Source organism: Phascolarctos cinereus, unplaced genomic scaffold (genome assembly GCF_003287225.1).
Source record: "Phascolarctos cinereus isolate Bilbo 61053 unplaced genomic scaffold, phaCin_HiC Scaffold_4;HRSCAF=312, whole genome shotgun sequence".
Taxonomy (NCBI): domain Eukaryota; kingdom Metazoa; phylum Chordata; class Mammalia; order Diprotodontia; family Phascolarctidae; genus Phascolarctos; species Phascolarctos cinereus.
The window spans coordinates 186,922,758-186,935,631 of record NW_027555847.1 but is presented as its reverse complement, the minus strand read 5'-3'; the positions used below and the strand labels follow the sequence as shown (position 1 = coordinate 186,935,631).

The 12,874-nt window shown below is 33.8% G+C and overlaps 1 pseudogene; it reads left to right on the top strand.

The window, feature by feature from the left end:
- LOC110201184 (AN1-type zinc finger protein 1 pseudogene) overlaps positions 1-12,355 on the top strand; it is a 39,790-nt pseudogene extending 27,435 nt beyond the window's left edge.
- The last annotated feature ends 519 nt before the right edge of the window (positions 12,356-12,874 follow it).

The window sequence follows — 12,874 nt, the reverse complement described above, 5'->3', positions numbered from 1 at the left end:
CCAAACTGTGCATACCTTTGATCCAGCTGCTAGGTCAATATCTCAAAGAGATCATAAAAAAGAGAAAAGACCAAATGTGTGAAAATATTTATAGCAGCCCTTTTTGTGGTGGCAAAATATTGGAAATTGAGGGGATGTCCAGCAATTGGGGAATGGCTGAACAAGCTGTGCTGTATGAATGTAATGAAATACTATTGTGCAATAAGAAATGATGAGCATGCAGATTTCAGAAAAACTGGAAAAACTTGTACAAACTGATGCATTGAGCATGAACCAAGAAAACATTGTACACAGTATCAGCAACATTGTGTGATGATCAGCTATGAATGACTCAGCTCTTCTCAGAAAAACTATGATGCAAGACAAGTACAAAGGACTCATGATGGAAAATGCTATCCACATCCAGATAAAAAACTAATGGACTCTGAATGCAGATAGAAACATACTTGTTGCACTTTATTTATTTTTTTTTTGCAGATTTTAAACTTTTGATCTATTTCTTTTTTCCCCCACAACTTTGAGTAATATGGATACATGTTTTGCATACTTGCATAAATATAAGCTATATCAAATTAGGAAGAGAGGAGGGCAGGATGAAAGGAAGAAAAATTGGAACTCAAAATCTTGTAAAAATGAATGCTAAAAATTATCTTGACATATAATTGGGAAAAAATAAAATGCTATTTAAAAAAAAGAAAAGGAAAAGATAATTCTTTCTCTCAAGGAACTCATAGTTTAATAAGGAAGTGATATGCATATATCTATGTACAAACAAGCAATACATGGGGTAAATTGGAAATAACAGAGAAAAGGCTAGAATTAAGAGGGTGGCTTCCTATAGAATATCAGATTTCAACTCAAATTTAAAGGCAGCTGGGGAAGCCAAGAGATAAAGATAAGGAGAAAGAGCATTCCAAGTATGAGGTATAGACAGTAAAAAACACCAGGAGGAATACAGAGTCAAAATGGTGGGGCAAGAGTCAAGGTTTTTGCCCAGTTAACCTAACATATCTCCTCCACAACAACCTAGAAAAAATACCATGCTAAATTCCAAATGAAAAAGCCAAGAAAAAGTCAGAGCAAATCATAACATACAAATTCTTAAAAGGAAAAGTTAAATGAGTTACAGGAGGAAATAGATAGTAAAACTATACAGTGGGATACCTCAATTTACCCTCTCTTAAACCTATATATAACCTCAAATAAATGTAAATATAAGCATAAAATAAATAAGAAAGACATTAGGGAGAAGAACAGAATTTTAGGAAAGCTAGTATGATAGACCTTTGGAAAAATAGTGAATGAGAATAGGAAGAAGTATATGTATTTCTTGTATGTGCATGGCACATGGTACCTTCACAGAAACTGACCATATATTTGGGGCATAAAAACGTCAAAAACAAATACAAAAGAACAGAAATGTGAAGCGCATCTTTTTCTTATGATAATGCAATAAATTTCATTCAATAAAGGGCCTTAGAAGCGTGGATTGAAAATTAATTAAACAATGAGGGGGGTGAAAGAAAAAATCATAGAAAAAAATCAATAATGTCATTAAAGATGATGACAAAAATGAGACAACATGCTAAAATTTGTAGGTTAAAGCCAAAGCAGTATTAAAGGGAATATCATCATCATCATCACCATTACCATCATCATAATAAGCTAACATTTATATAGTGCTTACCATTTGCCAGACATTGTGCTAAGTGCTTTACAATTATCATCTCATTTGATCCTCACAATTAACCTGGGAGGTAGGTGCTATTATTATTCCCATTTTACAAATGAAGAAACTGAGACAGATGGGTTAAGTGACTTATTCAAGGTCACATACCAAGTAGTATCTGAGCACTGATTTAAATTTGGTCTTCCTGACTCCAGGACTAGTACTCTATCTATTCTACCACCACGGTAAGAAATAGAGAGGTTGATCAGTAGAATGTATAGGTATATTATAGATAGTGGCAAATGAGTAAGTAACCTGCTATTCAATAAACCCAAAGATTAAAAACTATTAGGGCAAGAACTCACTATTCAACAAAACTTTAGGGAAAACTGGAAAGTAGTATGGCAGAAATTAAGCATTGAACAATATTTCACACCATTTACCAAAATAAGCTCAAAATGGCTATGTTATTTAGTCATTAAGAGTAATATAAGCAAATTAGTAAAGCAGAGAAGAAATACCTATCATCTATGGATAAGGGAAGAGTTCACAATCAAACAAAAGATAAAGAGGTTCATAGGAAGTAAAATGAATCATTTTGATTACATAAAATTAAGAAATTTTGCACAAGCAAAAACAAATGCAACTAAAATTAGAAGAAAAACAGGAAAGTGGGGTAAAAAAGATCTTCACAGAAAGTTTCTCTGAAAAAGGTCCCATCTCTAAAGTATATAGAGAACTGAGTCAAATTTGCAAGAATGAGAGCCATTACCTAATTAATAAATAATGACAAGATATGAACAGGTAATTTTCTGGAAGAAATCAAAACTATCAATAACCATATGAAATCATGTTCTAAATCACTAATAAACAAAAATGCAAATTAAAACAATTCTGAGCTTCCATCTAACACTTATAAGATTGGATAAGATGGCAAAAAAGAAGGAAAATGATAATTTACCTCATATATTGCTTGTTTGTACATAGATATATACATATCACTTCTTCTATTAGACTATGAGTTCCTTGAGAGCAGGGATTGTCTTTTCCTTTCCTTTTCTTTCTTTCTTTTTTTTTTTTTAAATAAGCATTGTTAGTGGAACTGTGAATTAGTTCAACCATTCTAGAAAGCAATTTGAAACTATGGCCAAAAAGCTATTAAACTGAGTATATCCTTTGATCCAGCAATACCACTACTAGGTCTATAACCCAAAGAAGTTACAGAAAGAGGAAAAGGATCTATTTTACAAAAACATATTAATAGCCGTTCTTTGTGGTGGCAAAGAAGTGGAAACCAAGGGAATATCCATCACTAGGCAACATCAGTTGGGAAATGGATGAATGTTTGTGGCAAATGATGTGGTCTAATACTAATTATTGTGCTATAAGAAATGAAAGGTATAGTAAGTTTCAGAAAAAAAGACTTGTATGAATTGATGCAAAATTAAGTGTATTGAACTGGAAGAACAATCATCACTGTTACAGCAGTATTGTAAAGATAATGGACTTTTGAAAGATTTAATGAATCTGATCAACACAATGACCCATTGCAATTCTTAAGGATTTATGATGAAACATATCATCCACCTCTAGATAGAGAAAGTGATGGACTTAGAGTGCAGACTGAAGTATTTTTCCTCTTTTTTTTTGAACACGGCTATACATGTTGCATGACTACATATTTATAATTTTTTTCTTTTGTTTTCTCAATAACTAGAGAGAATTTGGAACTAAAGAAAAAAAGAATAAAAAATCTTTCTGCTTTTAAAAAGCAGGATAGATAGATAGATAGATAGATAGATAGATAGATAGATAGATAAAAGAAAATGCCAGGAGTTCAGTGTCTTTTTTGAAGAACAGCAAGAAGACTAGTGGCATTGAATCAAAGAGTACTGTTGGGGTATAAGGTATAAGAAGGTGGTAAAGGTGAGGTACAGCAACTAGGTGGGGCAGGGGATAGAGTTCCAGGCCTGGATTTAGGGAGATTCATCTTTTTGAGTTTAAATATAGCCTGAGACACTTAATAAATAACTGTATGACCCTAAGTAAGTCACTTCACCCTGTTTGCCTCAGTTTCCTCATCTGCAAAACCGAGTTGGAAAGGAAATGGCAAACCTTTCTAGTATCTGCCAAGAAAACCTCAAATAGAGTCATGAAGAGCTGGACATGATTGTGAAGGGTTTTGAATTTGAGTCCATCAAACCTGTCAGGGGATTGGTGACACATTTCATCACAGTACTTAAGGATTTCAAAGCTGTTTTGCTTTACAATGCTTTTACCTCAGGATAAATTCTGCTTATATCCCCATGCATCATTTAATTGGACCTCATAGCCTCTGTCCAATCTAGAACGTTTCAGTCTGAATGCTAATGTGCCTCTTCTGGTTATTGGTGCTCCTTGAGGTTCCCAAGGTTCCCATTCTGTGGATTTCTGACTCTTGCTGCCTCAGGACAAAGAACTTTGCAGGTTCCACAGCTATACTTATCTCCCATGCCTGCTCACACTGGTTGGTTTTGGTTTTATTGGATGCCCCCTATGTTATTGTCCAAGGACTTTTGGTTGACTTTTTGTTCAGTATGTAAGAAGTTAATGCAGTTTCTCCTTAGATTATTTAATCATTATTTGGTTGGGTGTGAATTCCAAGATTGGAAGTGCACGGTAAATCTCTTTTCAGGTAGCCATCTTGGCTAGAAGTAATGTGTATTTTTAAAATGACATCTTTTTTCAAACATTGAGTAATTTTTTTCTATCTCCCACCTACCTTCCCACACTAAAAACACAAAACAAAAACAAAAAAAACAAAAACCTTTGGAATGAATAATTCTAGTCAAGCAAAAGAAATTTCTCATATTGGCTATATCCCAAAATCTCTCTCATTCTTCATACTAGTCTAACATCTTTTAACAGGTGGACAACATTTTTCAGTTTTCCAGAATCATGGTTAATCAATGGGTTGATCAGAATTCTTATGTCTTTCAAAATTGTTCATTTTAAACATATTGATGGTACAGTATAATTTTCCCTCAATTTGGTTCAATTCATTCTGTATCATTTCATACAAGTCTCACTATTTTTTTCAAAAACCAGCTTATTCTTGGTTTCTTACAATGCAATAGTAATCTATTACATTCATATATGTATTTCCTAACTGATGGGTGTAAAGTGGAACCTTTGAGTTCCTTTAATTAATATTTCTCTAATTATTATTATTTTGAAGGATTTTTTCATATAACTACAGATAATTTGTATTTCTTCTCTTAAGAACTTTCTATTCATATACATTGCCCAGTTTTCAATTGTGGAATAGATATCTTTCTTATAAATTTTTTAAAATTACTTATACATCTTCGAAATGAAGCCTTTTTCGGAGAAATTTTATGTAAAGATTTTTTCCAGGTTGATTGTTTTCCTTTTAATCTTAGCTTCATTGGATTAAACTGAGTAACCCCTTTTTAATCTGTGTAATAAAATTTGACCTGTGTTTGTCGTGATTTCTTCCTTTATCCATAGAACTGCAAATTAATTTATTTCATTAATTTGTTTATGATGTGACATTTTAGATCTAGGTCATGTATCCATTTGGAGTTTATCTTGATAAGATTGGATTGTATTGGTTTAATGCTAATTTCTGGCATACTGTTGTCTAGTTTTCCCAGCAGTTTTTGTCACATGATAAGTCTTTTACACTTAGTAGCTGAGTTCTTTGGGTTTATTGACTACTTTGTTACGGTATTTGTTTACTTCTGTATGTTGTGTATCTAAACTGCTCCATTGGTAGACATCTCTTTATAAGCAATACCAAATTGTTTTGATGGTTACTACTTTGTAGTGGACTTTCAGATCTGATACTTTTAGGCCAACTTTTTCTGACTTTTTTCATCATTTTCCTTTAGATTCCTCTAGATGAATTTCATTACTATTGTTACTAACTTCACAGAGCAATCTTTTAGAAGATTAATTGTTGTGGCACTGAATAAGTAAATTAATTTAACTAATCTTGTCATTTTTATTATATTGGCTTGATCTATCCATGATCAATTAATATTGCTCTATTATTTAGGTCTAACTTTATTTCTGAAAAAACTGTTCTATAATTGCATTTATATAGGTCCTGTGTATATTTTTGTACATGGATTACCAAGTGTTTTTTATAATTCTGAAGCTATTTTATTTTTTAAAATAAGTTTTTATTGCTATCTTTCATTTTTTGCATCATCATAATTCTCTCCAATGTCCTTTTCCCTTTTCCTGTTAGATGACCATCTTATCTAACAAATAGTCTTTTTTAAGTACAGAAAAAAAGCCCAGGAGCTTCAACCAACTCTAACATCAAATTAAAAATCAAGAAATAGGCTAGGAAATGAACAAACAACAAAAAAGGACCTGACCATAAAAAGTTACTATGGTGACAGGGAAGATCAAAACACAAACTCAGAAGAGAACATAGTCAAAACTGCTATATCCAAAGCCTCAAAGAAAAATGTGACTTGAGTAATTCCTGGAGGATCTCAAAAGGGGTTTTAAAAATCAAATAAGAGAGGTAGAGGAAAAATTGGGAAAATAAATGAGAGTGATGCAAGAAAACCATAAAAAAGAAGTAAAAGCTTCGTAAAGGAGGCACAGAAAATACTGAAGAAAATAACACCTTAAAAAGCCAGAACTGACCAAATGGTAAAGAGGCACAAAAATCCCCTAAAGAGAAGAACTCCTTAAAAAGCAAAATTGGTCAAATGGAAAAGGACATACACAAATTAACTGGGAAAAAAAAGAACTTTTTAAAAGTAGAATTGTCCAGATGGAAAAGGAAGTATAAAAGCTCACTGAAGAAAATTGTTTTAAAAAATTAGAATTGGGAAAGTTGAAGCTAATGATTCCATAAGGTATCAAGAAACAAGAAGTAATTTTTAAAAAATCAATAAAACAAAATTTTAAAAATGAAAAAAATAGAAGAAATTACGAAATATTTCATTGAAAAAACAAATGACCTGGAAAAAGATCAAGGAGAGATAATTTAAGAATTCTTAGACTATCTGAAAGCCATCATTCAAAAAAAAAGCCTAGTCATCAAGAAATTAACAAGGACAACTGCCTGAAATTCTAAACCCAGTGGGTAGAATAGAAATTAAAAGAATCCACTGATAACTTTTTGAAAGCCATCTCAAAATAAAAACTTCCAGGAATATTATGGCCAAATTCCAGAACTCTTGGGTTAAGGAGAAAATATTGCAAGCAGCCAGAAAGGAAGGAAGGAAGGAAGGAAGGAAGGAAGGAAGGAAGGAAGGAAGGAAGATTTTTGAGGTACAATCAGGATAACAGAAGATTTAGAAGCCTCTACATTGAAGGATCAGAGGGCTTGGAATATAATATTCCAGAAGGCAAAGGAACTAGGATTACAACCAAGGATCACCTCTCTATTTTTTTTTTTGCCTTTTGGTGAGGCTATTGGGGTTAAGTGGCTTGCCCAGGGTCACACAGCTAGTAAGTGACATGTGTCTGAGACTGTATTTGAACTCATGTACTCCTGACTCCAAGGCCAGAGCTCTATCCACTGCGTCACCTAGCTGCCCCTAAGGATCACCTATCTAGAAAAACTGAATGTAATCCTTCAGGGAAAAAGATGGATATTCAATGAAATGGAAGACTTTTGAGTTTTCCTGATGAAAGATCAGAGCTGACTAGAAAATTTGACATTCAAACACAAGACTCAAAGGTAAATAGAAAAAGGAATCATAAGGGATTCAATAAAGTTTAATTGTTTACATTGTTACATGGGAAGATGATACTTGTAGCTCCTAAAAACTTTATCAGTATTGGAGCACTTAGAGTATCCACAGGTCATGGGTATGAATTGAATATGATGGGATGCTATCCAAAAATATTAAATTAAGGAGTGAAAAAGAGGAATACTCTAGGAGAAGTGGAAAGGAAGAGGTAGAATGGGGTAAATTATCTCACATGAAAGAGCTTTTACATTGGAGATGAGGGAGTTGGGGGAGGGGAGTTCTTGAACTTTCATTGGAATTGGCTCAAAGAAGGAATAACATATGTACTCAATTGAGTATAGGAATTTATTACATCCTACAGAAAAGTAGAAGGGGATGGGCATAAGCGAAGGGGGTAGTTGCCAATAGAAAGGGGGGGGTTGGATTAGGGGAGACAATAATCAAAAGCAAAACATTTTTGAAAATGGACAGAGTGAAAGGAAAGAATAGAATAAATGGGGGGAAAAATAAAATGTAGGGAAATACACAGTAATAATAACTGAAAAAAAATTAAAGCAACTTTCTCTGATAAAGGCCTTTCTCAAATATATGGAAAACTAAGTCAAATTTACAAAAATAAGATCCATTCCCGCAATTAATAAATGGACAAAAGAGATGAATAGGCAGTTTTCAGATGAAGTCATCAAAGCTATCTACAACTTTATTCATATGAAAAAGTACTCTACATCACTATTTATTAGAGAAATGCACATTAAAACAACTTTGAGGTACTACCCTACACCTGTGAGATTTCCTAATATGACAGAAAAGAAAAATGACAAATGTTGGATGGGATGTCAGAAAATAGAGACACTAATGCATTGTTGGTGGAGTTGTGAATGGATTCAACCATTCTGGAGAGCAATTTGTAACTATGCCAAAAGGGCTATAAAATCATCCATACCCTTTGACTCAGCAATATCACTACTAGGCTCCGAAGTGATTTTTAAAAAAGGAAAAGGACTTATATGGACAAGAATATTTATAGCGCTCTCTTTGTGGCAGCAAAGAATTCAAAATAGAGTGGATGTTCATCAATTGGGGAATAGCTGAATAAGTTGTAATACATTATTATGATGGGATACTATTGTACTATAAGAAGTAATAAGCAGAATACTCTCAGAAAAAAAAACTGGAAAGATTTACATGAACTGATGCTGAATGAAGTGAATAGAACCAGGATACATTACACATTAATAGCAATATTGCATGATGATCAAGTGTGAATGATAGTTATTCTCAGCTCCAAGACCCAATATTCACAGATCCAAAACAATTCTGAAAGACTTATGATGATGTGGGGATTAAACTTGTCCAATCTACAATAAAAGAGACTGATGTAAAGCTCTCACCCAATGGCAATTTATTAAAAGGTGCATGATCCCCTCTAATAAAGTGGATCTCAGATCTTCCTCCTGATCTGAGATACCCTCTTCTTCCAGTACCATGTTTTTATAGTTTGATATCCAAATACGCAAAAGAAGCATGCTAAAATATAGAATCTCATTGGTTAACAGCCCTTGCTCTTGAGGTTCAAAATGACATGTCAGCAGGGGGTCACAAGTTGGGCTAAGATGGGGCAATTCCACTGACAAAAGTGGTCATAAGACGGTCATCATGTTGGACAAGAAAGAGTTGTTCAGATTTATAAAAATAAGTGGGAGGACTTTCCATGAAATTGAATCACCTCTGGTGTACTAGGCTTGGTCACCATGACAAGGAAAAAGAAGGGTGGAGGGCCTTTCTATGATTAAGCAAGTGAACTTAACAAATCAGCAGCTCATAGCTCTGGGGCCTATTATGAAACTTATAATCACTACCCAATAGAATACAATATCAAATTATTAATGCTAAGTAGGGGTCCAAATGAATTATTTCTCATAATGAAAAAAAGTTTTCAAGAGAATGTACTAATGGAGTCTCATTGCATATTGAAGCTTTTTTTTTGCTTTATTTTTCTTGTTTTCCTTTTTGTCTGTTTTCTTTCACAACCTGAGTAATATGGAAATACATTTTGCATGACTGCACATCTGTACCCTATATCAAATTGTTTGCCTTCTCAATGAGGGGTGAGAGGAGGGAGGGAAAGAATTTGAAACTCAAAAAACTTTTAAAAGAATATAAAAAATTTGTTTTTACATGTAATTAGGAAAAATAAAAAAGAAATATATTAAAATCTTTTAAAAAAAGAAATTAACACAACCTTCCAAATTAAAAATTGTGCCCACCCTCTTTTTTCTCCTACTACTTTTAGAATCTGAAGAGAGTTAACACTTAATAAAATTATTAAGTGTTAACTCTCTTCAGATTCTAAAGAGAGCTGTATTTCTCTCACACCCTTCACCAACATTACTTTCAACCATTACATTAAAACAGCTTTTACAATGTTAATATACATTTTAAACAAATCAGTGAAACCCTAAAGTGATTATGTTTAAGGCCATAGAAAAAGTCCAGATCAAGACATTTTACAAAGAAAAGTCCTAATCAAGGTGTTTTACAAGACAAAAAGCCTAATTTTTGCAGTTTTAAACACATTGTCCTGATGTCAGATATATGGGGGGTGGGGGTGGACAGTTCTCTAGATTTATTTAAAACTTAATCTACAAACTTTAGCTTTGGGATTTAACTAAACCTAAATTCATCTTAACTTTGGCATAGCAAAAAACTCTCTTAGCTTTCCCTCATCAGTCCTTGCTATTTTTAAGCTGCTTGTCTAGATTTTTATCACTAGAAAGCTGTTGCTAGAACTTCATCCAAAGAAAAATACTTGGCTCTTTTTGTTCAGCAAGAAAGGTCCTTTCTCTGATTCCATCTCCCAAACCAACTCCTGGGAGAGTTTCACTTGCTTTTTCAGTTCCCTTACTTAACAAGTTAATCTTAGAAAACTTCACACAAACAGACACAGAGACAAACTGATTAGAGTCTTAGTGACCCAGAAAGAGAAAAATTGAGATTAAAACTACTTTCTCTCCTTGCTTTAATATCTCACTTAGTTTACTCACTATACCTGACTGCAGGAATCCTTATGACCTAGCTCTGAGGAAAACCTGCTAAGAACAGGGCCTCAGGGCACTGTTGTGCAATTTTACATACCTCTACACCTTTACTTAAAGAGTTGCTTTCACACACACAAACACAGATTTAATTTACATATAATCCCTAAAGCTTGAACTCAAGGATTGTGGCTTTGGAGATTCTCTCATAGATTATTGGCCTGCCAGATTTCCCTATTTGAAACTCTAGTCCTGCAAGAAATTTAGAATATATTGCTGGTATTTTGGGGGCTTACCAAGTAATTGGTTTCATAAACTGAATATCCATAATACTTCAAATTTCTCAGGTGGCCTTTTACTGTATAGACAGATTTTCTGTCTCTCATCCACATATAGCTTACTTCAGAGAATCTTTTTCTAGTAGACACATCTACCTGACAATTGCCTCCCTGTGAGAGTGAAAATTAGAAAAAAAGCTGTAACACAAACAAACATATAGACATATATATGCTTACCCAGATAAAATTTACTTATTGGTAAAAGGGAGATCAAGGCCAGAATCCTGACAGAGAACTCTCCTTGTGGAGAAACTCTCAATGTGGGCCCCATTGAGGGGAGCAACTTGGTAAGTGAAAGGCTCTGAATCTTTCATGGTAACCATAACTGTGATGATTTAAAAATTTCCAGAGACATAGTTTCTGAGTAATTTAACCATTTTGTTGATAAGGCCAAAAGTTTATTAATAAAAAGATGTCTCTCAGACCAAACAGGATCATGGTGTGGGATTCACAGTTTACATACCCTTCAAAACAGCATATCGTTTCATCAAACAGCAATCAAATCTAATTGGTTAACTTGATTGGAGTTGGGCTATATTAAAATGGAGGGCTGAGTAGCTCTGTATACTATACCAGACCACCCATAGCTTCAGGCTATCAATTCAAAGATTGCATACCTCATCTGAGCCTTAGCAGAATACAATGGACCTCCCCACTTTAGATTTAATTCCTTACAAGTTTGAGTGGGGTATGACTATGATTGAGGATAGTCAATGAAATCTTATTATCAATAATGTCCTTTAAGAAAAAAAAATGACTTAAAGTCAGGACTTTGGAAGAAGGGGGGAGCTCTGAATTTCCCCAAGACATTGGTTATTAATAATTATTTCTCACACTACCAGGTGGAACACTACAGACAGAGACATTTTCTTCTAGTTGTGTGTAATGTTCAGGAATATTATGTCTTGAGCATAAGAAGCAGGAGTTTAATGCCTGCTCTGAGGTGAACATAAAAAGTCAAAGATTGAAGACTGATAGACACTCATTTTACCTGTGAACAAACTAGGATTGTAATGCAAGAGAGCTTGTACCAGTGTTATGTCCCTTCTGTAAAGAAAATTTTTACGTGAAACACCAGTACTAGAGTATGAATGTAAACAAAGGCAAAAACAAAACCTGGAAGTACTCAGACTCAGATGGCTGCCACTCATCAGCTTGTTATAAAGATATCATAGATTCAAAGAAAAGAGTAGCAATCAGCAAAGGATTCAGTGGTGGAAAAAAAATAGTGAAACTATAACAAAGACTGCATTGATGAGATTAAAAATGAATGTTAATGGTGATAAATCATTGCCACAAATGGACAGAATTTATTTTCATGTGTTCTTAACAAAGGGGAGCAAGGAGAAAAGCAAGCCAATGTTATTTTGTTGTAAGTGAAGTATTGGTAAAGTGGTAGATTTTTTAGCTTCATTAACCAACCTTAAGAATTAGAATGATAATGGCCAAGAAATTGAAGTTGTGTAAAATTTCAATATGAAGGATCCTTACCTTTGGATCATTCTTTGGACATAAGGATTACCTAAGAAAGATTCTTCTTTATGCAATGGTGGGTGGAGACTTCCTCATGCCTGCTGCTCATCCTTATGAGCATCACAAATGTTCAGATTTCTTAACAGTCTGGCCTGTATGGTTCATCTTTAACAAATCTTATCTTTGGGTGAAAGAAGACTTCGGTCGAATTCTTTCGGACAAGATCCACGTGTTGTAATTTTGGGGTCCCCAAATTCCTACCGTCTACACCTCAACAACAAACATTAGGAAGATAATACATTTTTTTTATAAAAAATTTTATTAATGTATTTTGATTTATCAACAATCACTTCCATATACTTTTGAGTTGAAAATTTTTCTCTCCCTTCCTCCCCCCCAACCCTCCACAAGATAGCACACAATCTGACATAGGCTTTACATTTACATACCCATTAAACATATTTTCACATTAGTGAAGTTGTAAGTAAAAATTAAAACCAATAGGAGGAACCATCAGAAAGATGAAACAAAACTCAACAGAAGGTAAAAATAAGTGATAGTGATTCAACTTCCATAGTTCCTTCTTTGGATGTGGACAGCATTTTCCATCCTGAGGCCTCTGGAGATGTCTTAGAT